Raw genomic sequence first — 26,855 nt, forward strand, 5'->3', positions numbered from 1 at the left:
GCACCCTGCTGATTGACACGTCTTGCAGGGAGGGACAACACCTTCCAACACTTCCTTCGAGGAGAAATGGAACATGCAGGTTTTAAGGCATTTACAGGGCATTTCTCAGATGTGGCAGGTAAAATCACCCCTGTGCTCCAGAGCACCCAGGCTCTCTCTGCAGAAACACAAGAGCTATTACACAGCGAGTGCGAGGGGCAGAAAAGCAGAAAGAGAAGAGACTGTGGGTAAATAGGGTTAATCCCTGCAGGTAATACCCTTCCCGTTAAATTGTGCAGCATTTTCCAGTCTGCAGATTCTCAATCCCGTTTAACATCTCTCTCACGCTGCGAGCAGACACACGGCGGCTCCCCCTACCCCCCAGATCTGCGCCCCTTCCCCAAAATTCTGCCAAGCTGTTTTTGCAGGCAGCAGCCAGTTAAACCAAAGGCTGCTGGTACTACCCCGGGAAGCTGGAGGGGGGCGGGTGAGCCGCACAAAAGATCTCCACACAAAAGGCCATCCTTTTCATCCTTCTACTTCTTCATTTTCTCCAGCTGAGCCATAGCTTTATTTAATCAACACTTAAAAATAGATGCAAATGCGGGAGGGGGTAGGGATTGTGGGGAGGGGGATGATATAGGACAACACCTATTTTAATACAAAGAATTAAATTTGGTGGGCGAGGGGATGTAGGGAGCCTTCAGCTCTCATCTTCCCCCTGCTTCCAAACGAGCCCTCTAACCCGCGTCCCCAGCGCTCACAGAATCCATGCAGCATGCTACAGATATTTCCCTTTATTTTTCTTTTTTCCTCCCCGCAGGAGGAGACGTAAAGGGCTTGACTCCGAAAGGACAGCGAACATCTTTGCGTTCCCAGCAAGACCCGCACAGCACATAATCATATGAAAAACATGGCTGGCTGGTGCATCGACAGATGCAAACGAGAAACACCAGACTTAGCCTTATTCACAGCAAAATTAAACAGGGACGAGAGGGGGAGAGAAAGGCAAATAATTGTGGCTGTGTAACATGGCTGCACAATTTTCAAAGCCTCCCCGACTGCCAGCTTGCAGGGAGCAGTGAAAATGTGTGTCTGCTCCAAAGGGAGCTGTTCCTGCAGCACAGCCCGCTCATCCCGCTCTCCATCCCGGGGCTGGCACGCTGGCCAGCCAGCCCCAAAGCTAAAATAGTTTACCTGATCAGTGCAACTTCACGGGAGCCGGAGGTAGAGGGATCCTAGCAGAAATGCAGCAAGGAAGAGAGGAAAAAAATCTGCTTGGATCCTTCTGGCAGTCCACAGCCTCATCTACATGCATCTGAGCGAGCCCTTTCCAGCAGCTGCTTCTTTTATCAAGCCCACAGGCACAGCAAATTAGTCCGGTTAGACAGTTCAGTCAATGTGGGCTATTCACAGCGTGGCTGCTGCAGGAGCCCAGCTTCTCCTGTCCCCTGTCCCCGGGTAGGCACCCGCCCACCTCCACATGGCCCTGGATAAACACGGCTCTCCCTCGCAGCACCCACCGCACGCACCACATGATCCTGACAATCATCTCACCGGACCTCTCGCTTCCCCCCAGCCTGGGGAAAAAGGCTAAGCTCCAGAAAGGCTTCACTTTAAAGGGAAAAGCTTTCTTTTTCCTTCCCTCTCCCCTTTCCTTTCCCCCCCCCCCCCCCCCTCCGCCACCCCTTCCTTTTTTTGTCCCCTTCCCAAGCAAGGAGGGGGAAAAAAATAAAACTGAACGCAAAGATTTGAGGATGGGTGATATCTTCCTAATCGACTCAGCCGGGAAAATGAAGTGTCACTCCGAAATGAAGTGCCATTCAGACTTCTAATAAGCACAAAGCATCAGACAGAATTCCTGGATAAAGCCTGAGACATTCTTGGAGAGGGAGGCTGACCACAGTTAGTGCATCCTTGATCAGTACAAAGCCACTGATTTCATTTTGTTGTTTTAAAGAAGAAAATGCGATAAGCCCTTTGTTTCTCCTCCTTTCCCCACCATAAACCATTTTGAGACATTCATATCGGAATAGCCACACACACAATCTGAAATAAAGCACCCACTGTGCCATCCTTGGGAGTGGGGAGTAAAGGTGTCAGACACAGCACACTGGAGGCATCTCCCCCTTAAATACACTCATGGGTGGGACCCATAGGGTCAAACATGAAGAAGAAACATTTATGAAAGTCATTCAGTTTTTCTGTAACTGCACAAAGTAAAGAAGAATTAAGCCCTTTTCTGCACTCCAATAAATCTTTAGGACTAACAGTGTCCTTCTTTGTCCCCTCCAACACAGGAATCAATATGCATATGGAGCTATAAATAAACTCACACATATATATATATATATATCCTATAAAATGCAGCTTCTCTTGGTTATCTAAACTCTCTTTGCGAAGTAACACAGTTAATTGGAAGAGTTCTCCAAACAATCTGGCTGATCCCCGATGGCTGCCTACTTCATGTCAGCATTTGGAAAGCAGAGACTTCTGTCCACACAGCCCTACACAGTAGGATAGGGTAGATTTCCTCCTCAGTCAGGCTTGCAAAGCACAGCATTGTGCTGATACTTGGAGTCATACAGACTCATTGTGCTGATATTCAAAATTTACAAGTGTTACTGTAAACAGAGGTATTGTAGATGTAAAATGAGGAACATGAAACTGAGAGACTGGAACCTGAAACCATGGCAAGGTTGACTGTATGTCTGAATTTGCACATCCTAGAATCACAAAATCACAGAATGATTTTGGCTGGGAGACGTCTTAAATACCATCTAGTTGGGCAATGAGCAGGAGATTTTCCTCTAGGCCAGGTTGCTCAAAACCTCATCCAGCCTGGCCTTGAACACTCTGAGGGATGGGTCAACCATGACTTCTCTGGGACACCTGTGCCAGTGACTCATCACCCGCATCACAAAAAAATGCTGCCAAATATCCAAGTGAAATCTCCCCTCTCAAGGTTACAAAGGCCCCAGTAAAAATCTCAAGAGCTGCAGGCAGTGCTCCTGTGCTCCTGCTGGGATCTGGCCAAAGGGGATTACAGAGGAAGAGCCCCCTCTGTTCACCTGCTGACCACACCTTGGGCAGCCCAGGATAGGGTTGGATTTCCAACTGGTTCAAACCGATCCAAACCAGTCCAAACCGTTGCAAACTTTCTAAACCAGTGTGAAGCAGTGCAAACCATTCTAAAGCAGTCCAAACCAGTTCAAAGCAGTCCTGAGCAGTCTGGATCAGTTTAGACCAGTTTGAAATGGTTCCGACCAGTTTTGACCGGTTTGAACCGGTTTAGACTGGTTTGAACAGATTCCGATCAGTTCTGATCGGTTCAAACCAGTTCCAACCTCTTCTGACCAGTTTGAACAGGTTTAAACCAGTTTCGGCCAGTTTAAACGGGTTTCAGTCCAGACCAGTTCAGCCAAGTCTGGCCCCGTTCAAACTGTTTTGGACTGGTTTGAACCATTTTGGACTGGTTTGGAGTGGTTTGAAGCGGATTGAACCGGTTCAGCTTTGGAAAGCTCCTGTACCCCACCCATATAAGCCAGAGGTGAGCATTGCTCAGGTGTTTGATGCTGGACTAGAAGCAGGGTCATCCAGGCCGTGAATAGAAACCCACCATGGCATCACAGCACTGGCTCCTCCAGCCATCACACACAAACCACAAAACTCCATAAATCCTCCTTCCTTTTCTGAAACGGGAAGGAACTTTATGGCTCTGAAGGAGAAGTTTGAACTTACTCCCGAAATTCCTCAGAGGCTTAAGAAAAGAGAAAAGACAATAAAAGGCTGAGGAAGGAAAAAGAATAACAAAGAAACAAACCTCATGCTTCCTGTGCTATTCCCACCTTTCTAATGTTGTGAGGCTGGCAATACCCAAAAGCAAATGATACTTTAATCAGGGCCACCATCCAAATTTGACTGTAGGAAGTAAGAAACATCTCAACAAAGGAAAACTCTTGGAATGGGTTATAAATTAATTTCAAAGTCAGGGGAAGAACTGAATCAAAAAACTCATGAGCTGGGTGAGCAGGGAGCGAGCAGTGTCTTTGACAATGGGGAAAGGTAATGCTGCTCTTCTGCCTGCCTGCAATTTCCAGCCTCAGCAATGCATTGTTATCTTTAATTTGCCCCTGTCTGAACACAAAGGTTTGGTACTGCCCCTCTGCTCATCTCTGCTCACTCATTACCTCTCTTGCCTGAAAGGTGAGAGGAAGCAGGAGGCAGGATTGAAGTCACTTCAGGACTGCAGTGATAAAAATGGGAGCAGGCTCCCGGTACTGAAGTGATTTCAGCTTTTATTATAAAAAAAAAAAGAGAAAGGCATAAAGCAAGGGGGCTGAGCAGGACCATTCCTGTCAAGGATGCTGCAATGCCTGCAGAGATGTCCCCGATGTCCCAGATGGAGGGGCATGACTTCAGTGGGTCACAAGCCCCTTTTTATCCTGTTTTTTGTCCCTTTGGATTGGTTTCTGTTTTGATCCTTCATTTGCATGAAGGTTTTAGGCTTTGACTGGGCCATTGCAGTTCTGTCCGGGCTGGCTCGTGGTGCACTTTACTTAGGTGTATTATGGTACCTTGAGTACCCTATTTATTATAACTACCCTTTTAACCCCTTTTACAGTATAATAACCAAACTAACAGTACATGCTTAACAATCTATCAGCTATTTTACAACAGTTTCTAACCTATTTTTAACAGCATTACAGAGCATTTAATAAGCACAGCACGTCACTGTCCCTGATCCCACAGGGAAGTGTGATCCACCAGCCAGGGAAGGGCAGTCCATGCTGCCACCACAGCTACAGCTGCTGCTCACGCTCTGGGAAAGGTAGGGAACATCCACCCAAGGGTGGTGGGGGACAGCTTTAGTCCCAAGGAGTGGAAATGTGGAAAGGAAGGACTTCCCACATATGAGCAGAATCAATGTGTGAGAAAGGTGAAGGATGCTGCAGCCCCCCTGGTGATCAACTGGCACCTCTCCTGAGTGTGAACATCCTCACCTTTCCACACCTTTTCAGCAAGATCCACTGCTCAGCATCTCAGAGCAGCTCCAGGTGCCCACAGCACGGGGCAAAGGCCGTGAAAATTCCAGCAGCAGCAGGAGATGGAATGTGCACAATGTAAAGATATGCAGGCCAGACGTGATACTGGCATGGTAAAGTATAGTTGGCTGAAGAACTATTTTTTCAGGCTTAATTAGAATTTAGCCCTGATAAAAAGCCAAACAGTTTCCCCTTGTAGTCAATAGGGGTTTGTCATTGTCCTTAATGGCAGTAGGATGTGGAACATCAGGAAAAAAAAAGTCCAATTCCTCCCCTTGAATAGGTGAAGTCCATTCTTTGCTGTCACATTTGATTTCTGAAAGAGATCATAGTGTATTGCTAGGATTTAACTTAGCATTTCTTAAAAATTAGTTTTTAGCAGGATAAAGTGATTTATAAGACATTTTTCTTCCTGCATATTTGATCAGTTGTTAAGGGAATGCAATTTAGCTCTTAAAAAAGATCCCCAGATCTTTCTCGCCAGGAATCTCAGCCCCCTGATGCTCAGCATCCCTGAAGCACCCCACAGAGCAGGGATGCTGCAGTGTCACCGTGGAACAGGTGACATATGTGCCTCTCCATCCATTGTCTCCTGCTGAAATGCTAATGATCACCGGGTAGTCCTGGAGCTGCCCAAGACTCTGTGGAAAGAAACAAAGGGGGAAGAAAAGCACAGAGGCAATCTTAAAGCAGCCTAAAAACTTAACTTCAGAGAAACAGTTGGAGCCCATATCCACAAGATTCTGTGTTGCAGAAGGAAGAAAAAAAAAAACCAACCTCACTCTTTGAAGTTGGCTGGAAGCACAACTGGGTGGTTTCCAACTTCTCTCAGACTCTAATTTGACACTTACTTTGCCATGTTTATATATTTCAGGCAGACAGGAGGGGAAGGAATAATGTAAAAGCCTGATCAATGTAGTACAAAGGTCAAAAGATCTCAGGTCCTTGCTTCACCTGTAAGCTGGTCCTTGACATCTGCTCCTGCTAAGCAAGGAACACATGGGTGTGTGTCCTTGGAGAGCAAATCTGGCTTTTTTCAGAGTACTACACAAAGGTACATGAAGAGGGCACAATTCTGAACAGCAACATTCACTGTTGTCTGCAAACTGTAATCAACTATGTGCATTATTATGCACTGATTTTTCTTCATGGTCATTGATTTTAGGAACAGATATTTAATCTGCACTGTATAATACCCAGCCTAAAATTTCAATTAGTTCCTCTGGTACTGAGCGCAGGCAGATAAAATTGCAGAACTATTATCAGCTTAAAAAACCCCAAGCAACAAACAAAACAAAACCCAACCCGCACTGTTCTGATATTCCTTCTTGCTCTTACATACAATGTCTGGAAGCACATATTGTAGCTTATCTGAACAACATTTTTAAATAGAAAAATGGAAGTATACTGAATATATATATTGAAAATGTCTAGTTTTGAAAAATATCAATATGAAACTTTGACTTGGAGTCTGGTACACTTCTACATTCCACTATGAATTTTGTTTGTTTTGCAGGAGCAGAAACATGAAAATTCTTGCAGTGTTACCACAATAAACTTCTCATTTTTAAACTTCTCTGTGGACTTGTATAATAAAAATAATGTTTAAAATGCATCCCCTATGCCATAAAAGTATCACAGTTAAGAGTTGATATATAGGAAATGACACTTCAAATATTCACAGAACAGAAAGAAAACAACCCTCCTAATGAATTTAACTTTCTATTAAAGTAAACAGTGCTTTTTGTATTGAATCACAGAAGTGTTTCACCCAAGTAAGCGGTGAATGACTTATATTTTACCAATATACCAACCACAAGCAAAGATGAGATGCTGTATTTATCTGTACCTGACAATCCCTTTCTTGCCCTTACTAGACAGAGCCCCCTGAAGAGGTTGAGGACTCCCCCAGAGAACCCATTCAGCTTTGATGCTTATAGATGTAAGTAGAATCACTGATGTTAAAAGGATCTTTTACAGATTTGTCACGGTGTTTATCACTCTATCCCAGCCTCACTCAGACCAAGAGATGCTCTGCAAAGTGTCATTTCAGGTTGTTTCCCTGCTTTGGAGTGTCTCCTTTTCTCACATTAGGAATGAGCAAAAAAATGGACCGATCATTTTCCCCATGCTTAATAGATTCTGGCACAACCTGGCCTCCACTATAAACAAATAGCCTCAGCACATGAAACCCCTGAAGACTGATTAAAAGCAAGCCTGATTTCATCTGCACTGGTTTGTGCAGCCATTAATATTGTTAACACACCACCTTTTGTTCTGCGTAGCTGGAGGGCAGCTCACATTGCACTCACTGAGGCACCTCTGAAGGTATGTTCAGTGCCAGTGACATGTATGATTATGTTAATGGTGCTTAACATTTCTTTAACATGAGGAAAACCGACACCAGCAATGCAGAAATTGATACTTGTGTGTAAAGTGATGCCATTGAGGTTCAGGGAGGGAGGAGGGAGCCACACAGGTTTGTGCAAGTGTGGGGGAAAAGCATCTGGGCTGAGATGGACCAAAAGGGGATGGATCATAAGCAACTGGGCTGTCACTTTGAAAAAGCTCAGTACTAAGCACAGCAATGCTGATTTTGGACAGGAGAAGGTGGAAACACTGTAAATGTTCAGGAGAGCATGAGAGCAAAGAAGAACAGAGCCAAGAAACCATTCCCTGGAGCCCTTGAGATCCCAGGGGAACTTCTACAAATGCCTGCAGTGGAGGGAGGTTTGTGCTTTCCTGTGCCTTACATCACTTCCTACCACTGATTTGGTGTTCTAGGACTGGAAAATTATGTCTGGCTTCATGGCCTGGCAGGATATGTATGCATGCATCAGTCGCAGTAACAGCCCAGTACCTGGCTGCTCCCCACTGAGGGAGCAGTGCAGATTTACCACAGCTGCAATTCTGCTCCTTGATATTTCTTTTCTGGCCTAAAGGATGATTTGAAACAAAAACTAGGTGATGCAAACTCTAGGGGAAACAAGGAGACAGAATGATCAGGGATAATTTTTTTTCTGCAATACTAAGACAGTAAAATTTAAATCTGACATTTTTAGAAAGACAGGAGCTGACAAATACAGGAGGAATACAAAGCTGTCCTCAATCCTCCCCCACCTTCTGTCTTCTTTAAAAACAAATAAACAGAAGAATGAAACAAGCATTTAGAAAGTGGCAGCCACAACTCACTTTGTCACACACTAGAAGCTCTTCCATCCATGGACCCATGGGAAAGCCACCTCCCTCCTGATACACTGCTAATGTGAGCCAGACTCAGACATGCAGCTGATTGACATCCAAGGACCCACTTGATGCAATTTATTCCATTTTCAGCTATTAATTTTAACAGCAAAGATGCATTGTAGGGAACTAGACTTAAACCCAAACTAGCACAATTCAGATCACGGCCTCCAATCTGCCCAGGTGAGCTGCCCAGTCAGACCAGCTCCACAATCCCACTCATTTTAGACTGGCAGGATGCTTCTTGTAAGTCGAGGACACCTGCAGCAAACTACTCATCTGCACAGGCTTCAATGAACAACATAAACTATTATTATTGTTGTTGTTGTTATTATTTTACAATAACAATAGTAGTAATAGTAATAATAATAGAGCAGCTTGCAATCCTTGTGATCCATTACAGCATATTCTGTCCTTTCAGCCCTACAACAAGCGGGAGTTTGGCTCAGTCTTGCCAGGTGAGAGCCAGCCCTCTTCCCACAAACACTGCAGCCTCCAAGCTGCACTGCTGAAAGCCCCATGAATTTCCTCAGCCAGGGAGAATCTCTCCTCCTCAGCAGCTTTTTGAGACCCTTTGCACAGGAGTGAGGACACTCCCCTGAGCACAGACCCCTTAGGGAGCCCTTTTCGCTGTCCCCCTCCTCAATTCCTTGTTCCCAGCTGATGGCTACAACTCCACACCTTGCTCATAAAGTCCACTCAAAATGCAGGGTTTCCAGCACAGGTTCAGGATCCAATGTCCCCAGTCTTTCTGCATGTCTCTGCCAAGGACTGAACTTCGCAAACCTGAGATGTGTGTACAAATGGCACACTGGTGCCACAGGACACGTCCTGCCAGCAGCTCTGAGGTTCTGCAGCTCCTGTGTGCCCTGTGGCCCACCCAAACCTGCCCACCTCAGCTGCCAGCCCTTCTGCTATGTCCCCTCTCCCTACCACAGATTTGGGGACTCCCATGCCCCCCAGCCATTGCCCACTGCAGCTCAGCACACCTGAGCTGCTCAGAAGGCGCCGGGGCACCACCCACCCCATGCTACTGCAGACAGACAGATGACCTGCCTGAAACTGGTTCTTTTAACTCTGTCTTAAATTAATATTCTGTGATAGAAGCTATTCTTATTAATTGGAATGCAAGGGAGATCAAGCTGAGGATTGGAAACCACATATCTAATTTTTATTAGCTAGAAAATGCAATATATGTCTATTCTTTTTTCTATTGCTTCAACCTAAAGGTAATTTCCCCCAGTTCTCCTACCAAACATCAAGGACTAAATAGAGCTCATTCTTTTTGTTTGCACTTTGGTGAAATAACAAGTAATAGTCAGCCCTTAAATAGAGCACAGGGTCAGGAATTCAATATACAAGAACCAAACAGCAGCATTCCTACTTGTTTAAAAAAGACAAGCACAAAGGGACACAGAGGAAGGGAGGTTATTTTCTGAGAATCAAGCAGCCAAACAAGGCTCCCACAGCTGGGACTGTGTCTGTGCTGGGGAGCCCTGGCCATGCTCACCACCCAGGAGAATGCAGGGGTGGGGATGGGGATGGAGGCAGGCACACATGGCCTGCTGCTTAAAATGCATCTGGAATCAGCCTCCAATCTCCTCCTGCACCTAGAAATCCTCTGCCTGCATACAAATGCATCCCAGCCTCACTGCACAAGTCTGCCAGGATTAATGCCACACAACAGCCTCCCATTAGACTGCACCCAATGACAGAAACGGACTGATTTTGAATTTTACTTAAAAGTTAACTGAATAGCTGAGCACTTTGCAAGAAAATCATCTCCCTGTCCAGCCACTAGACACTCCACACTCCCCCTCTCCAAAAAACCCAAGAAACAACAGTGCTTTGTATCAGCAGCTGCAGCCAGGATGGTTGTGAGAAGCAGGAACAAGGGAAGGCTGGTGGCTGCTATGCATGTCCAGCCAGATTAGATCACCAGCAAGAGTCCCAGGAAAGGCAGGGACAATACTGTCACCCATCTGGGAGGTGGAACACATGATGGGTTCAAACAAATTGAAGTTTCAAGAGATCCAAAGAGGACAATTCCTGGCACCAAAGCAGGATTTGCATTGCCTGGATTGCAGAAGGCCATTCTGGCCAGCCTGTCCCTCCTCTGGTGAGGTGCAGCCCCTTGCATTTCCCAGCCAAGGAAGGGAGTCAAGAGCAGTGAGAGCCTGCAGCAGGATTTGTTTTAAAGCCAGGCTGCAGACCAGGGCCACTCTCAGGAAGACGCTGCAGTAACAAAGAATAATGAGGCTGATTCCTGCTCCAAGGCACCTGGAGCTAAGCAGCAGCAATCCTTGAGCCATGACCCATCCTGATGTGCTGCTGTCAGTCACTGGGTTGGGAAAACATGTGTTTGATGTGTGCCATTACCCACCCGGCCCTTGGGAATCACAAGGCAAGGCTTCTCTCACTGAGACTGGACCAGCAAAGTGCCAAGGGCTTCTCAGCAGGGGGAGGAGGGCTGACACTTCTGCAGAGGGGGCAAAATAAACCTCCTGCCACTTCTCCAGTGTGATTAAATCAGGGCAGATCTATGCCCATTGTATAGGTGCTTGTCAGATTTATAAACAGTTACATACCATTTGCATTTAAACATTGAAACTCTTAACAGGCCAGTGGTGGAGATCCAGCAGTGAACCAGAGCAGTTCACACAATGTTTTAAAGGCAAACGCTGTGATATTTCAATGCACAATAACTGGGAAGTAAAATATATATCAAAGCACAAAACTAAAAAGCCTTGCAACTGAACTGAGAAAAAGCAACACAGCAACATAAATTACAGTCATGAATCCCCCTTAAAACACAGGGAAAAATAGTATTTAGAATTTTAAGTGTTATCAGTGCCAATAAAGGTAAATTATTTATCTCAGCACAATTTTTAAGCTGACTCAACATCCTTTTATAACTATGTGCTTGCTTAAAATTGAAATGTCTTCATGCTTGAGAGGAAAGACACATGAAACAGCATGGGCACCTCCTATATGGGACGGCTCTGGTGTGACCATGGCTTGTAGAGGGTTTGGGAGGCTGGACATCACCTTTCTGTGTCCCAGTTTCCTTTTCAGACATCCACCTAAGGGATTTTATTTGGTACTGAGCTCATTTGGAAAACCACAATCTACCAGTACCTTGTACCAACCCAATTTATTTCTCCTTTTTTCCCCTCCTCCTGCAAGTACCCAATTGCTCATTTTGATGCAAAAAAAGAGATGTTTCACACCCGTAAAAGCAGCTTCCTCACAGCACTTGTCTTACCAGGATGAAGATGAAACCACACTCAAACACCCTGCAGTGAGGATGGGTGGGGAAGCAGTTGCTCCATTTCCATCCCAGAGGCCACCCAAGGGACAGGCAACCCCATCTGACCTCCCTGCACAGCTAATTCTGGCATTTTCAAGGGCCTCAGGGATGCTGGTACCCAGCTATTAGTACATGAACCCTCATTCCCATGGGCTTCACTGACAGTCTCAGACTTAGTTAACTGCATCTTCTTGAAATATGAAAATGTGTGGGAAGGAACAGTGAGAACTTTTAAAAATTGCAGTACTTTGATCCTAATTAACAGAGTTGACTGAAAGCAAAATATGTAGAGCTAATTTTCACAATATTTTTCCACAATCCCTAGACAGAGCCTTTTTCCTGGCACTGTTTAAAATTAATGAAGTAAATATGTTTGCATATTTATCTTTTCATTACATGGAAACAACAACAAGGGAAACAGATTGAACTGATAGCAGAATTCTTCCACTCCAAAGCAGCCTGGATGTGGTTTCTGTTTCAGTTCATACAATGCAACCTAAGTCAAACAAGCAATGCAAGTTCACTGGCCATGTAAGTAATCAGTTTTATCCAACAGAGCTTCTACAAAATAACTGCTGTAGGAATTGACCCCTTCATTTTATTTTTTGTCTCTGTGAAGATATCTTGAAATGGGTTTGATGGAAAACAATATCCTTGCTGAAGTCTAAAAAACAAATTGTCATGGGTTACCCCACACAAGTAACAACAAATACACCATGGAACCATAGGGCTAATTGACCCAGGCAGTGGAAAAATGGGAAAGGACACACAGACATGGATTCATTATGACTCTTGTATTAATTCCCAAAGAGATATTTTCATTTTTTTGGAACCTGAAGCCCAGAATCTGCTAACAGAGCCTTGAGAGGTCACTGGTCCCTACACCACATTGAAACCACAGTCTGGTCTGGATTTACACAAGTGGGATTGGCAGGAACAGAAGAACCAACCTGCAGGACTGACTGCAGACTCCTTGGAGGGAAGGCAGCCAGCTGCCACAAGTCCTGCTCCAAGGTACAGGCAGATCCCACAGTTGGTGGGAGTGGGATGTGGATGATTAAAATGTGTGCAGATAAAGCAGAAGCTCAGCCTCACAAGGATGACAAGCACAGGCAGAAGGCAAAGACCTTCCTTTGGGTGAAAATGGTCAGTTTGTCCCAAAATCTGAGCAGGCTCAGCAGCCCCTATTTATTCCCATGGCACACAGAGGGTGGAAACTCTTAAGAAATCCCTTCAATTCACACACACGCCCCCATGAAATACCCATTGCATGCCTGACTAGGTTTGCTCTGTCCTGGCAGAGAGGGTGAGACATCTCATGTCAGAAGTCATGTCCTCTTATCCAGCTTTACCTTAACTCTCATGGATACAATAATTCATTAAAAAAACAGTTTCGTTTTTTTTTCCTCCAAGGGTCACAAAGGCTAAATAAATGTGATGAATTTCATGCTACTCAATGATTCCTCGTTATGCCTTGATGACTGTATCAATTGCCATTACAAATGCTGAGCACCCATGATTAAAGTGATAATTAAAAAGGCAAATCATAGCAGGCAGTTGTTCCTCTGTTACCAGAGAGCATGGCCCGGGCTGTTTGCAGCATTGATTACCTGTACATACACAACACCCTCTGGAAACCCAGATTTTAGAAACTACAGGAGAAAAAATCATAAAGATTATCCCCTTTCCATCAGTGCATATTACAGAAGTAATGAGCATGCAGATTTATTAGCTTTTTGTCTACCTGAAGAAAAAGCACACATGACACCTTCAACCCTGATGACTGCCTTTCAGCCATGACATTTTCCTGTTTTCAAGCCTGTGATGCAAAAGAGAGATTTGGGTTTTGTGAAGCTCTTGCTTCCTCTGCTGTACAGCTTTCATTTTCCTTTTTTTTCACTCTTGGTACTTTGGAGATGCAACTACTGATAAACCATTCCTTTCTTCCCTCCCACATGGCACTATGCAGATGTCAGCTATACCACTATGCACAGAAGACAAAAAAAAACCCCAAACCCTTCCATGCTTCTCAGTTTGTTTCTGGTCTATCAGCTCCCAAGATTTTGGGGTTTTTTGACAATGTAGTTTTCTTTTCTTTTGAATGAGAAAGATCATTTAAGTGACACGGTGGCAAATGGCATGGTAACTACAAAATCCTTTGTTAATTTTTTTTGCCAGAAAAGTCTAGGAAATAGCAATGGATCTCAAAAGTAAACGTTGTCTGTGTGCATAAAAGGGTTTGCTCTTTGAACTGCACTGAGATGACACAGTCATTACTATATGAAAGCCTGAACATTTTCTTCTATTTTGCAACAATTGTCAAGCAAGTGAAAGCTTTATTTGATTTCCATTCACACTGAAGACAAGATTTAGTACTCCAGTGGAACAGGCAGTGTCAGAAGGATTTTAAATTGTAATGCTACCACTTTAACATCTTAAAGGCACTTTTCAGAAGATAAACTCATCTGCCTATGATGACTAAATGACACAGTAATGGAGAAGAGGTAAAGATTTTCTTATGGTAATAAAAAGGAATACTTCACCCAGAGAAAGAAAAGCAGAGATCTATGCACTTCCTAGAAACACTTTCAAGAACCTTTCAAAATAATGGAAAAATAAATATATACATGATATTTATCCACATAGTCTCAACCAGGACTGATTCAGATTTCTGACAGCAACTATCACTTCAGAGAGGCAACTTTAAAAAACAATAAAACCACTCTGCAGAGTACCTGATGGAGGAACACAACTGCAGGAAGGAGTCAGCAGGTGATGGCCCTGGGATTGTTGAGAGCTGTTAGCCAATGCTAGCACTGCATCCATTTCCAAAAATACTTAAGTAATATAGCATAACTACAACATATATGATGCAGAGAAAATGCTGTCTCGGGTGAAAACCTTCCAAGATTAGCATACAAAAATACAAATCCTCAATACAGAAAATATAGAAAAGATTCACTTTTATTTTGTATTAGATGAAGGGCAATTCTTTTGATATTGTCATGTCAGCAACAGTTCCAACCACCTTAAACCAAAGAAGAATTTGGGGGAAAGAAACCCTATCCATATATGTTGCCAAGCATGTGCAGCTTTGGGGCACTGGAAGATGTGTTCCTAAATCCCTGCATGTCCTACAAAGCCAGTCACTACAATTGTTCCCTTGCACTGAGTGAGGTTGTTGCCTCTGCCTTGGGATATCAACCCTGTAACAATGACAATTTTTCTGGGTTTGGATCCTTCACTGGGGACATTTCAGAAGGTCCTGCCAAGGCAAAGCTGGGGCACAGCCTCTTGGTGTTACTCACAGTGAGCTGCACTTAGTCACTGCTTGTCATGCTGGTATCTTTATTTACACATGCAGCTAAAAAAAGATGATAAGATGACAAAATCTGTGTCTTTTCCATTCCTGGCTCTGAGGCAGTATCTTGGTTTGGAAATAAGAAAACCCTGTAGGTGTCTGAGTTTTCTGGGGGAGAGGCAAGAAAAGAATAGTGTTGCTTTTTTTTTTCTGTATTTATACTGTCAAATCTCACTGATACATCAACACCGGTGAGTGGCTGCATTTTATAAAATAAACCAGATATTTTGAATTAATGACAAGATGAATGGAATGAATGGAATTAATGACAAGGGAATGGACAAAATTAATTTATCCTGCTAAGACAACTGATAAAACCTGCAAACATTAGGTCTAGGGGAGTGGAAAGGCTTTGCTGATACAGGACTTCAAGAACAGACATCAAGATTCTCCCTGGATTCACCACAAATTGGGATTTTCAGACCCAGTGGAAATTGGTCTCTGCTCATCCTGAAACTAAAGCTAAATTTCTCCTTCCATTGACTTGGGGAGAAGCAGCCCAAGGATTATAGATCAAAATTGTAACTCCTATGTTCATGTTAAATACTAATCCAATGTTCTTGACTGAAAACTAAATTAACTCCCACTGCAAGAGCGTTAAGTTGCAGCAAGTGCAGCTGCAATAAAGCTCTCAATCTTGACCTTTCCAGAGGTCACACACACTGCAAAAATGCCAATTCCACATTTTCTTTCAAGAAACACAAGGTCAAAATGAAGTTAAGGTGCAGTGAAGAGCATGTCTCAGTGTATGTGACCCCTCTCCTGTGCCTGCACGCTCCCCAAACCCGATCCTGAAAAGACCTTGTTCCACACAAATCCATTATATCAGTGCAATTAAACTTAATAGTGTCATAAAGGCAGGGAGCATCTGGAGGTATTGATAAGGTTTCCATTTATGGACACTTTGGTGGGGAAATTGCTGCTTTCTTTTACATAATGATGCAGCTATTATGGATTAGGGGAGGCTGGGCCTGGGGGCATTTTTCCTCAGCTTTTAATTTAATGGTTTTCTATACCTTTAGTCAAACATAGATGTGAGATCACTGGTACTGAATTTCTCCCAGTTTTAATCTTGAAATATGGTATCTAAGGAAGGTTTCTCATCGGTTCAACAGCTTGTCTCATCCTGATGCATTGGAATAAAGAGAAAGCTCACTTGGGCCATATGTTTCAGTTGTTCCTCTCACTCCCCCGCTGTCTTTCCACACATACCATGACCGTGGACAACCTCTCCTTAAGTGGGCAAACAAATGGTTTAACTCAGATTTGCACAGTGTTTGCTGACTTGTGTGGGCTCCAGGATCCAACTCAGCTTTATCATTTCAGACAAACATATTTCTGACTGACACGGTGGTAATTAGAGCAGCTCGATTTTATTAGATTGATGACAGATTAAAGGCCAGGATCTCAACCAGCCCTGAAATCCGTGGTGCTGCACTGATCTATGCCAGCTGTGAGGGTGGCCCCAAGTCTTTTACATTGTTTTGTGCCCCCTTACATAACCAGGTTTTAAAAATTAAATGTTTTCAAGCCTGTATGTGTGGTCCCTAATCTACTTGCCCAGTGTAGGACTCAACAACATTCTTGAATTCAGTTTCCACTTCAAACTGTCTGCCCCACTAAATCCTTTGTATCATTAAAACAGCATAAATGAACTTAAGAGGAAACTTTTCATCCCTTTACAATGAATAGAAAAACAAAAAATAACATCTTAATTTTCTGGCACCTCTGTAGGCTGATGGACCTGGACTGTCCATCCCTTATCCTCAACTGAAACTGTTCAGAATGTGTCTCCTTTCTATCTTGCACCCCAACCATGTGAATTAACTATAGGCCAAACTGGTGCTGGTTCCTAGTAAGGCAAAGCACAGAACCAAAGAGCTCAGATCCAAGATCCATTCCCACAAGCCTTATTTTAGCAGCATCCAAAGATAAGCACCACAATCTCAGCAACTGAAACCCCCTCAGTGGGGATCTCCAAACCAACACCATCTCAGGAGAGAACTGTCATTCTTAATCCTGAGGAAGATCCTGAATTAAAGGGAAGCCTCACCTAAAGAGCTGTTCCATCCTGGATCTTTTGGCCCATCACTTTGTTTTTATTTTAAGCTTTTCCACAGCAGTTACCCATGTACCAAACCTCATTCTTTATACAGTTGACAGTAAGATGCCCAGTTCTGTGTCAGAGAGTCCCCAGCCTGTCCCCACAAGGGAAGTGACCTGAATGTGCAAATAATGTGACCTGGAATAAGTCCAAAGGGAACCTTTTACATCAGGTGGGCCCATGGCTGTTATTATAACCAGGGACATTAGCAAATCTCATCAAGCACTCATCCGACCTCGTGCCAGAGGTGAGCTGCATTTGGTTTCATCAGGGAAAGAAAAGAGGATAAAAATCCATTAGAATGAACCAGCTGTAAGAGGCCATTGAGACCATCCCATTTATTTGAAGTAGACTTTATATCACAAAACATTTCAACAGCTTTCTGATGTTTGGTCTATTTTTAAAGACTTTCAGTTAGTCATAGATGAACCTCAAAATATTCAGTGGCTTGATATGAATAAATATGCTTATCCAAGCCTGTGACCTGACATTAAAAAAAGCTGCAGTGATTTATGCCAGCTGAGGTTAAACTGGGAGACAGCCTCTCTTGTGATGCAGGAGGAATTTTTCCTGTTACAACTCAGGTTTAGAACAATCCAAAAGAAAGAATCTTTGCCACATGAAAACACCACTCTTACAATTCAGTCTGATCTCTCTAGACAAGCAGAGAATGCTTCACCCAGTAATACCTCCACCATGGCTGTAACTCCCATTTAACAACACAGTAAGATGATATTTAAAGCATTTGGATGCCTCAAAGACCGGAAGAATCCAACCCCATTCTTTCAGAAGTTTGTCAGGACCTAGCTTGTATGTAGCAATGCTATAAAACAAAGCCAAGATACTTAATTGTTTCAAGAGAGGCAAGAGGAGTCTGTCTTTGCTCCTTTAAACCTCTAGCTCGTGTCCTGCAAATTCCTGAAGCATTTCCAGAGTGGGGAGTGCTGTCCTGAGGGGTCGGTGCAGCAGCTCTTTACACAAATAACCACATGTACACCCCAAAGAGGCATTTCCCATCCAATAAGTAACACAACAAATAAGCAAATCAAAGCCCAAGAGATGAGCACACTTTAAAAATCCAGTGACTGATTAACCCCCAATCAGAAGATGCTCATCTCCTGGAGCAACTCAGGAAATTTGGTAGAAAATGGCTTAAACTGAGCTGTAAGGCTGGTGAGTGTTCATTATAGAGCAACACCAGAGCTGAAACTGCTCCTGATGCCAAGGCTTCACCCACAGCCACAATAAAGCAACAAAGCCCCACCTGATGCTCACCAATGGGGCCAGGTCACAGGCAGGTGTGTTCCAGAAAACACAACTGCTCCTCTCAAACTCCAAAACCAGAATTCAGACAATTTACAGCTGGAAAACTCATACCTGGAATGCATCAGGTCCGTAAAGCCAACATTCTCCCCTTGGTTCTCCACGTAAAAGCCATTTGTAAGGCCACTGGAAAAATACTAAGGGCTAAATTTGCAGCTCTGTTCTCTCCAAAACAAAGTTCCACAAGCTCTCCATAGCCATCCCATTTTCAGTATCTCCTGCCCAATAAAAGGCAGGTTTGAAACACCAAAGAGACACCTGTCTGCATTAAAAATTAACTGCTTGTAGGCCTTCATACAAATTAACTATTTTTCTTGGCAAAAGCAGAACTTTTGGCCACAGTTCTGTAACTTGCAAATGTTTTAACTGATTGGGGTCATATTTAGTTGAACATTTTTATTTGGGCTTACAAATAAATAACACAAATTTTACAGGAACTTCTAAAGATTTCCACAGCAGAAGAATTCTGAAAAGTTTGGCAACTAGTAAGCTTACCAAATAATTTCTTTGGGTTTTTTTTAAAGTTCTGTATTATAAAAACAACAGCTTTATGATCATTTAAATCATTATCATGTGGCTGACCATAGGAATACTGAGCTGTGCATTGCAGTGCATTCCTTTCCTCCAGCTGGGTGATGGACAGAGCTGTTTGCTGTTTGATGCTGCCACATCTGATATTGTAAAGAAAAAATAAATAGTGAGCATGAACAGCTTGGCCTAATGCATTGGAAATCAGAATTTCCCCCCAAAATGCTCTGCTTTTATTGTACTTGAGAATGAAAGCATTGACTTCCACAGCTTTTCCTTTCCCTGATTTTGATGATCCCCTCATGGTGACAATGCCTTGAGTTTATCCTTCTCATTTTGTGCACACAGGTGGGCTTTTACTGGAATTAAGGTCTGAGCATTGAGAACACACTGTGGTGTTTTCAGCAGGGTATCACCCTACACTTTGGATGTTGCTACCCAAAAAATTATATATTTGCTAATTTTCATTACTTTTTTTTTTTGAGATTTTCAATTTATTAGTGATATTCTTCAAACATTCCTGATCATTATGGTGATCAGGAAATACATAAGCAGGGCAGAGTGCACATGGGCAGACAAATGGGACATTATTTTCTGTCTTCCTTTTAACTTCAATATTATAGTCTTGACTCACTGTGGTATCATTTTTGCTTCCCAGTTTCCAAGTAAGCCATTAGATTATCTAATATGGCTTGTTATTTAGAAAAGCCAATTTAGGTGATGATTAGCTACTGAATCTATTGTAAAACAACATAAAAAGCACATAGGCATGATTTAAATGTGAAGTCCCATTTTGGTATTAAACCACTCAGCTTCCATTTGACAGCACAAAAATCAGCTACAAAAATTAGCCTTTATCTATAATTATACACATGTATTTACCAAAAATAAATATTTTGAAAGGTATTTTCTGGGAAAACAATCTTGAGACAAAACAATGAGGCATTCATATCAGCCTCTGCCTTGTTCAAAGTAGGTAAAAATGGTATTTTGAGGTAAAATTCCTAGGCAAATTGCATAGAGCACGGCTACTTTAGAATTTGCAGGCCTCTTCTTTTGAGAGAGCTCTCACTCCTTTCATCTCAGGAAACAGACAAACATTTGAACTTAATGGCCATGGAAATTATGTGGCCAGAAGCTTCTGCACTGCTGAGAACTTGATGTTGCATTGCCTAAGCAGCTCTGGGTCCCAAAGACACAAGTGGCACTCACAGCCATCCCTGGCTTCACTTAATTCTATTTTTGACCAGCCTTTCTTTTGTTTCAATTTGTTCTTCTTTCTTTTTGTACATTTCCAGTGGCACACAAAGCTCCCATGCAGCCTCAACACAGGCCTGGTTTTAGTATGACACTCCACAGTGGAACAGTCCTTTTTAATTTTAGCTTTAACAATGAAAGTCAGATTTTCAAAGCTGCATCTACCACACAATATTTTGCCAAGTGAATATATTTTTCCCCTTCTCTCTAAAGGCAGCACCATAAAAGCTGCATTTTAATAATTACATAGTGCTTTTCATCCAGAGATCCCAAAGAGCTTTAAAAAAGGAGCGTATCATTACCCTCAGCTTACAATGGGAGAAAATAAGGCAGAGAGGGATAAATCCATGCCACTATTTGCATTTTTGGGGGAGTATGAGGAGCTGTAATTAGGCATTAGGAACAAGTTTTTTGCTGAAAGGGTGGTCAGACATTGGAACAGGCTGCCTGGGGAAGTGATGGAATCACCACACCTGGAAATTGTGGGAAGGGTCTGAGCACTGACCACTGCACAAGGGGACACAACTGCAAAATCAAAAATCTCCCAGAGAATGGACTGATGGCAAAAAAACCCACTGTAAGTGTAGTGCTGCCTTTCTTCTCCTGCACTGCCACCTTTTTGAGCAAGATTAGAGATCAGCAATTAAAGCAGCCCAGCAGAGAGGGTGCAGCAGGCACCATCTACAAATAACTTGCCATGGTCATTGTTCCTGGGGGTCAGCTGCACAATGTTGAAAAGTTAGACTGATAGATTTAATATCAGATGGCATTTAAGCTGCTGACAGCCTTTTAAACCCGCTGAGTTGGAGGATGCTGGCACTTAATTACTGAGATGGTATCAGACCTCACAGCCAGCGTGGTGTGGGATGTATGGGCTTGCAAGCAGGGCCCAACAGACCTTTTTTAATAAAACTTTAAGCTAGAGAAGCTTTGAATACAGAAACTGTTTTAGTCCTACCGCTGCACATAATTTGGGCAGTCTGTAGCTGTGTCAAAGAGCAGCACAGACCAAAGGAGCATCCACACCAGCTCCTGCAGCATTTTTCCAGAAACCAGGATTATTCCTTGCTGTTGCTTTATGTAGTATTTTGAAATTTCTCTTTTTTTTTTTTTTTTTTAACCCTCTTTTTCTCAAAATGCAGCCAACCCCCAGCAAAATATCTCCTCAGAGGGCAAAAACAATTGTGTGGATTGAGACAAACTGTGGGAGGATCTGCAGAAGGTCAATCATTGCACCCAACCATAACAAGCTCCTGTTAACAGAGCTTGTGGTAACTTAGGACAGGTCATTTTCTCAATACCCACTTTTTTCTTTTTTTTTTTTAGATAGATAAGCCTGTAACATGCAGAGATGAAGGTGGCCAATGTCAAAGAGAGAATGCTCCCAGAGAACACACAGAGATCCACCAGCTTAAACCAAAGCCTTTCGGCCCATTGCTCAGCTGTGGCCCCGACCATCAGCTCCCACCCCTCACAGCCAACCCTCACTGCACAAAGATGGGGTTTGGCAAAGCTGACTGCCACAAATCACAGAACCAAAACCGGCAGGCCCTGAGCACCTCTGCTTCTGATTGCCTGGATGCACCCAAATAAAATCAGACCAAGCCAAATGGGGCGTATGAATCAAAGGAGAAAAAGCAGAAGGGTTTAACCCAGTCACAATTTCTATTTCAGTGAGGAGAGACCACAAGTTCTTGAAGTACAGTGAATAGTGTCTGCAGGAAGAAGTTCAAGTACCAAGGGGATGGTCAGCAACACAAAACAACTAGACTACAAAAATTAATAGTGCCAGGCTTATTTGGATGTGTATTTGTAAAATGCATTTAAAATAAGGAACTCCTCAGGGAAAACTATCAAAAAAATGTGTAATTAGATATGAGGCCAGGAAAGACATCAAAGGAGCTTAAGATTTCTTCCACTCCACCCAGGAATATCCAAGGAATATCATTCCAAAGCACAAGGTTTGTTAGGTGCTGTTTGTTCACAGCTCTGTTAGTTTGGTTGCTGTAACAGCACTACAAACCTCAGATAGCACCAGCAAGGGCAGCTGCTGGCCACCAAATGGCAATCAGAAATATTTAAAAATGTGCTGTAGACAGGTGACCAGAAGCAACCAAGTTACTATTTGCCATGCAACAGCAACAGAGCACCCCAGTACTCAAGCAGAAGTCCAGCTTCTGAACAGCAAAAGTTTTAAGATTTTAAAGGAATTCCTTTCATTCTACCTTCGCTCAGGGCAAGGAGTAAAGACATGGCTCCAGTGGCTCATTCAGCCATCCCAGCCCAAGCACTTTGCTTTGCAAAGACACCCTTCTTTTCTGCCACTGTTTGTTCTGATAGACCCATTCTGTGCCAGAAGCGCTGATGTTTAGAACATTGAAGGAGTTCAAAGAGCAAACTTGTTAAGCTCTATGAATATGGAGAGGAATTGAGTAGATTTGATACACTGAAAAAGGAGAAAAGGGATCAGAGAACAGCCACCATAAAACCTCATTATGAAAGCACCCACGAGAGTCGTTGGTTTGCACTATTACTATATAAAGATTTTTTGTTATAGTGGGGATATCTGAAATAGTGCTTAGTGCAGTGGGACATGCTTTAACTTTACAAAGAATGTTACAACAGGCAACTATTCAATAAGGCTGCTAAAGGATGAAGCCAGCAGGTAATTCACCAGGAGTGAGTCACTTTTAAATATTTCACTAAAAGAACACACTGAGATAATAATATCTCATTTATCAGCTTGCCTGAAAGATGCTACAGCCCTAGTATCTCTTTTTCAGTGAAGCAGACCTTTTATTAGAGAAAGGTCCTTCAATTTAAAGACCTCCCCATGGTGCCAGTGGGCCATTTGCAGCTAGAGATGCAAAGAGTTCCATGTATGAAAGCAACTTTTGGGCAGCATTCAAATCTCCCCTTGCATTGAAAGTGCAAGCTTTGCATGTATCAGATACAGCAACACCTGAAAAGCCATTTCACACACTCCATTATCAGCCTCTCCTTTCAGAGACTCCCATTTCCATTTCCCAGACTTTAAATACTATGGGTAAAATCTCCCACAGTCGTTCTCTGACCCTCCTTGAGAGCTTCAAGGCAGGGCTTTGGAAGGAAGGTAGAACTTTGAAATTTTGGGGTGCTTCTTCCTGCCTTTTAAAAAGCACTGCAACAGTAAACATGGAAAAAATACCTGCTAAAATACAGTCTCCCAAATACAGCACTTCTGAGCTACCAAAGCCTGCAGTTCAGGTTGCTCAGACAGTTTTTGTTTCTCTTTGTTTTTGTAGGTATTTCTCAAGAACTCTTCCACATCCTGAAGTCAGACCTTTTTATTTCCTTTATAAAACCCATTTCTCACTTCACTTAGAGAGCAGCAGAGAGTAACAAATGAGGCAGAGGGTTATCAGAAGGAGAAAGCAAGACTGAGCAAGAGGAAAGCTCCTATGTTACACATTATTTGACAAGACTTGCCCAGATAGTGGCAAATATGATGTGCAAAATGTTCGAGTTGTGGCAGCATCCATTCCTAACCTTCAACTTCAAATTCTCCACAGGAAGATGTCTATTCATTCCTCAGGCAGAGTCTGAGCTGGGGAAATGCCTCATAGATGGTGCCCTGGAAGGAATGCCTCAAAACACAAGGCTGCCAACACAAAGCTGAATTTTCCAAAAAGGTTTCTGTTGGTATAACAAGCTCCCCAATGCAGCTAGTGGCAACTTTTCCATTTCCTCTTCTATAATTTGGAAATTCAAGTCAATCGTGCTCAGCTTGTTAGACTTTGGTAGAACTGCTGTGAATCCAGCAATATTCCTTGAAGTGTGTGATGATACATTATTTTAGTTAGGCTGGGGAAGCTCCATGGATTAGCTTATCTCCATCTCTTTTCCAGGTATTCTATTACCCAAACACTGACACAGAAACTCTGCAGCTCAATGTACTGAATGGACACCTTCATCTGTGGAGAAGAAATGGAATTTGATTCCCCATGCAATGAACTCACTGATACTGTAACCCAGAGCAGCTCAAAATCAAACTGCTCTGCCTTGGAGAAGCAAAGGGAAGATGAATAGAGGTCACTAATATTTAGTCACCAAGACCTTTATAAAAGTCAGAATACTCAGACTGCAATGACCCAGAAAGGCCAGTGAACTAATAAAACAATAGAATCCATGAAGTATGAGAAAGAGGAAAATGGAAAAAAATTGAAAAGGGTCCATCCAATCAAACGATCACTAAAGGAGCTGATAAGGGGAATTAAATGCTCTGTGTTGTGCCCTAATAACCCAAAGAAAATCTGAAACTTCAAATAATGAGGACAGCAGGGCTCAACCTTCATGTCCCCCAAATCACATGTAACTGAGTTCTTTCTAAGGGGTAAGCAGCTGCTTAACAGAGTGATGATAAAACCAGCTCAAGTATTCTAGCCTCACTGTGGCTTTCTAAACCCTTTCCAGCTTCCCAGTGGTTTGCCACTGTGAGAATACTTTCTGGGACATTCATCTCCTTCACAAAACATCACCTCATCAGCAGGTAATGTGTGACATCCTCCGTGACAGTCCCAGGAGTGAAGGGAAGGATTTAATGAGCACAGACTCTGAATCACTTCCTGATTAGGACTCAAACTGAGTTGACTTCATCTTCACCAGGAAAAAAACATAAAATCAAGTCTTGAGGAAGAAAAGGCAAGGTTTTAACTCATGGATCTAAATGCAAACCCTTGGTTTCCCTTTGGAGTTTAGGATGACAGATTTTCACAAGTTAAACTATTGTTTTGTCAACACCGGACACTTGTCCACTAACCTACATTCAATAGACACCTTAAACCAGCACTACATACTCTGCTACAGCCCATTTCCAGCTTCTGCTCCTGAAAAGAACTTGGATCCTCAGTCTAAGCCTCAGGGGATGTCTCAATCCTCAGGCTCCTGCTTTGGTCCATGCAATAATCAGGAAGAGGAGTTGGTTTTTTCCCCCAGTCACATCCCCACCCTTACCAAGGACTGCATTGTGGTGCTGAATTGTCAGCTTGCCATCACAGCAGTGACACACTGCTCATCACCAGGCAGTGCTGACAGATCTGCATTTCCAACTGCACCTTCTACAGGGCTATTATTCAGCTGCTGCCCATTCATTTAGAGTTTAAAACCAACACCAGAGAGTTCTCAATAAACCTACCAAAGACTTCTAGAAAGCCTGTGCTTAAAGAAGATGCAAACACAGGGGGAAAAGGAGCAAATCTAACTTTTTTCCCATTTATATCACAATCTCACAGAGTTATTTCAGAGCTTTTACTTTTTGTGTGCTTGGCCCACATCTTCACATGCAGTAACAGGCAGTGTTGTACCCTGATGAAAACAAAACACATTAAAAAATCCCCCACAAACTAAAATTTCCAATCTGCAATGGATTGAGTCTTTCCTCAGGCCAACAAAGAGGGTGGTAACACTGCAAATTCCAGGTAGTCGGACACTACCTCTGTTTAGGCAGGCAAAGCAACAAGCTATTTTCTCTACAGTGAATGATATCCACAGCCATATTCCAGTTGCTGACAGAATGACATTATTCATCTAGCAGGGTTTTTTTTCCCTACTTCAATATGGAACATTTTCAGAAAATATATATAAAAAAGTCATTTAGGCACAGCTCACTTAGGGCTGACTTGACACAAATTTATTGGGTAATTGCCTCATTGGCCTCGAACTGCTGGGTCAACTATTTTTCTTCTTGGGTTTCATTTTCTTAATGAATCCTTTGAAAATCTATTTTAGAAGGAAAAAAAAAATCAATCTCTTCCAAGGAAAAGAGTGGGTGTTCATGATATTTTACATCAACTAAATATTACATAGTTTTTGAGAAAAACTTTGACTTTAGTTATCATGGACTCTCCTGTTCATGACATTATGATGTTTGCAGTTAAAAGCAAGTGTAAGCATTTGTATTACACACACACCAGGTACATACATGCCATGCAACCATGGCAATATAGGCCATATGGATATTAACATATTTATGCAAATATGCTAATCTGACTATCAGGAGATACAATGTCTGTCCATGGGTAAAATCAGAGGGGGTGGGGAGAATCAGCCTAAGGTTAAACTATCACTCTTCCTTCCGTAAGCTTTTCTCCAAAACCTGAAACATGCTCAAGTGATAATTTTGAGGTGACACTACCTGTCCCAAAGGAAAAGGTTTTTTTTTTTCCATGAGAAAGGGATAGATTTTGCCAAGCCATCTTCCACAGGTAGGTTCAGCAATAAAAAATAAAAGATCACTAGGCTAAAAATAGGAAAATCCAATTACTTTATTTTAGGGAAAAAAATATGTACTTTTAGTCATCACTGCCAGCTTCATCTCTAATTAATGTGAAATTGCAATAGAAATTCTGTCCAATCTATGTGAATTTGGAAACTTGCTTTAACCATGCTTTTTCTTCCACATTTGTCTATAGCTAAGTTTCCTGAAGACATCCTGCACAGTCTGAGCCAGTTCACGCCCCCAGACAGAGCCCAACAGACCAAGAATATTTCTCCGACTTCTCTAGGTTTTGTCTTTCAAGTAGAAGAAACTCAAGTCTCCCACTAAAGGATGAGAAAAAGGAAGAGCAGCATATTTGATCTGTTATTTTCCAGCAGTCAGCTGGAATTCTACTGTATGTGGTCAAGAGGAGGGGGGACAGACTCTTACTCATGTGTGCAGAGCAGCAA

The 26,855-nt window shown here is 42.8% G+C and overlaps 1 protein-coding gene across 1 annotated transcript in view; it reads right to left on the reverse strand.

Moving 5' to 3' along the window:
• MAGI1 (membrane associated guanylate kinase, WW and PDZ domain containing 1) overlaps nucleotides 1-26,855 on the reverse strand; it is a 283,263-nt gene that overhangs the window by 120,842 nt on the left and 135,566 nt on the right. The window lies entirely within an intron of this gene.

This window comes from Ammospiza caudacuta, chromosome 12, assembly GCF_027887145.1.
Source record: "Ammospiza caudacuta isolate bAmmCau1 chromosome 12, bAmmCau1.pri, whole genome shotgun sequence".
In the NCBI taxonomy this organism is placed as follows: domain Eukaryota; kingdom Metazoa; phylum Chordata; class Aves; order Passeriformes; family Passerellidae; genus Ammospiza; species Ammospiza caudacuta.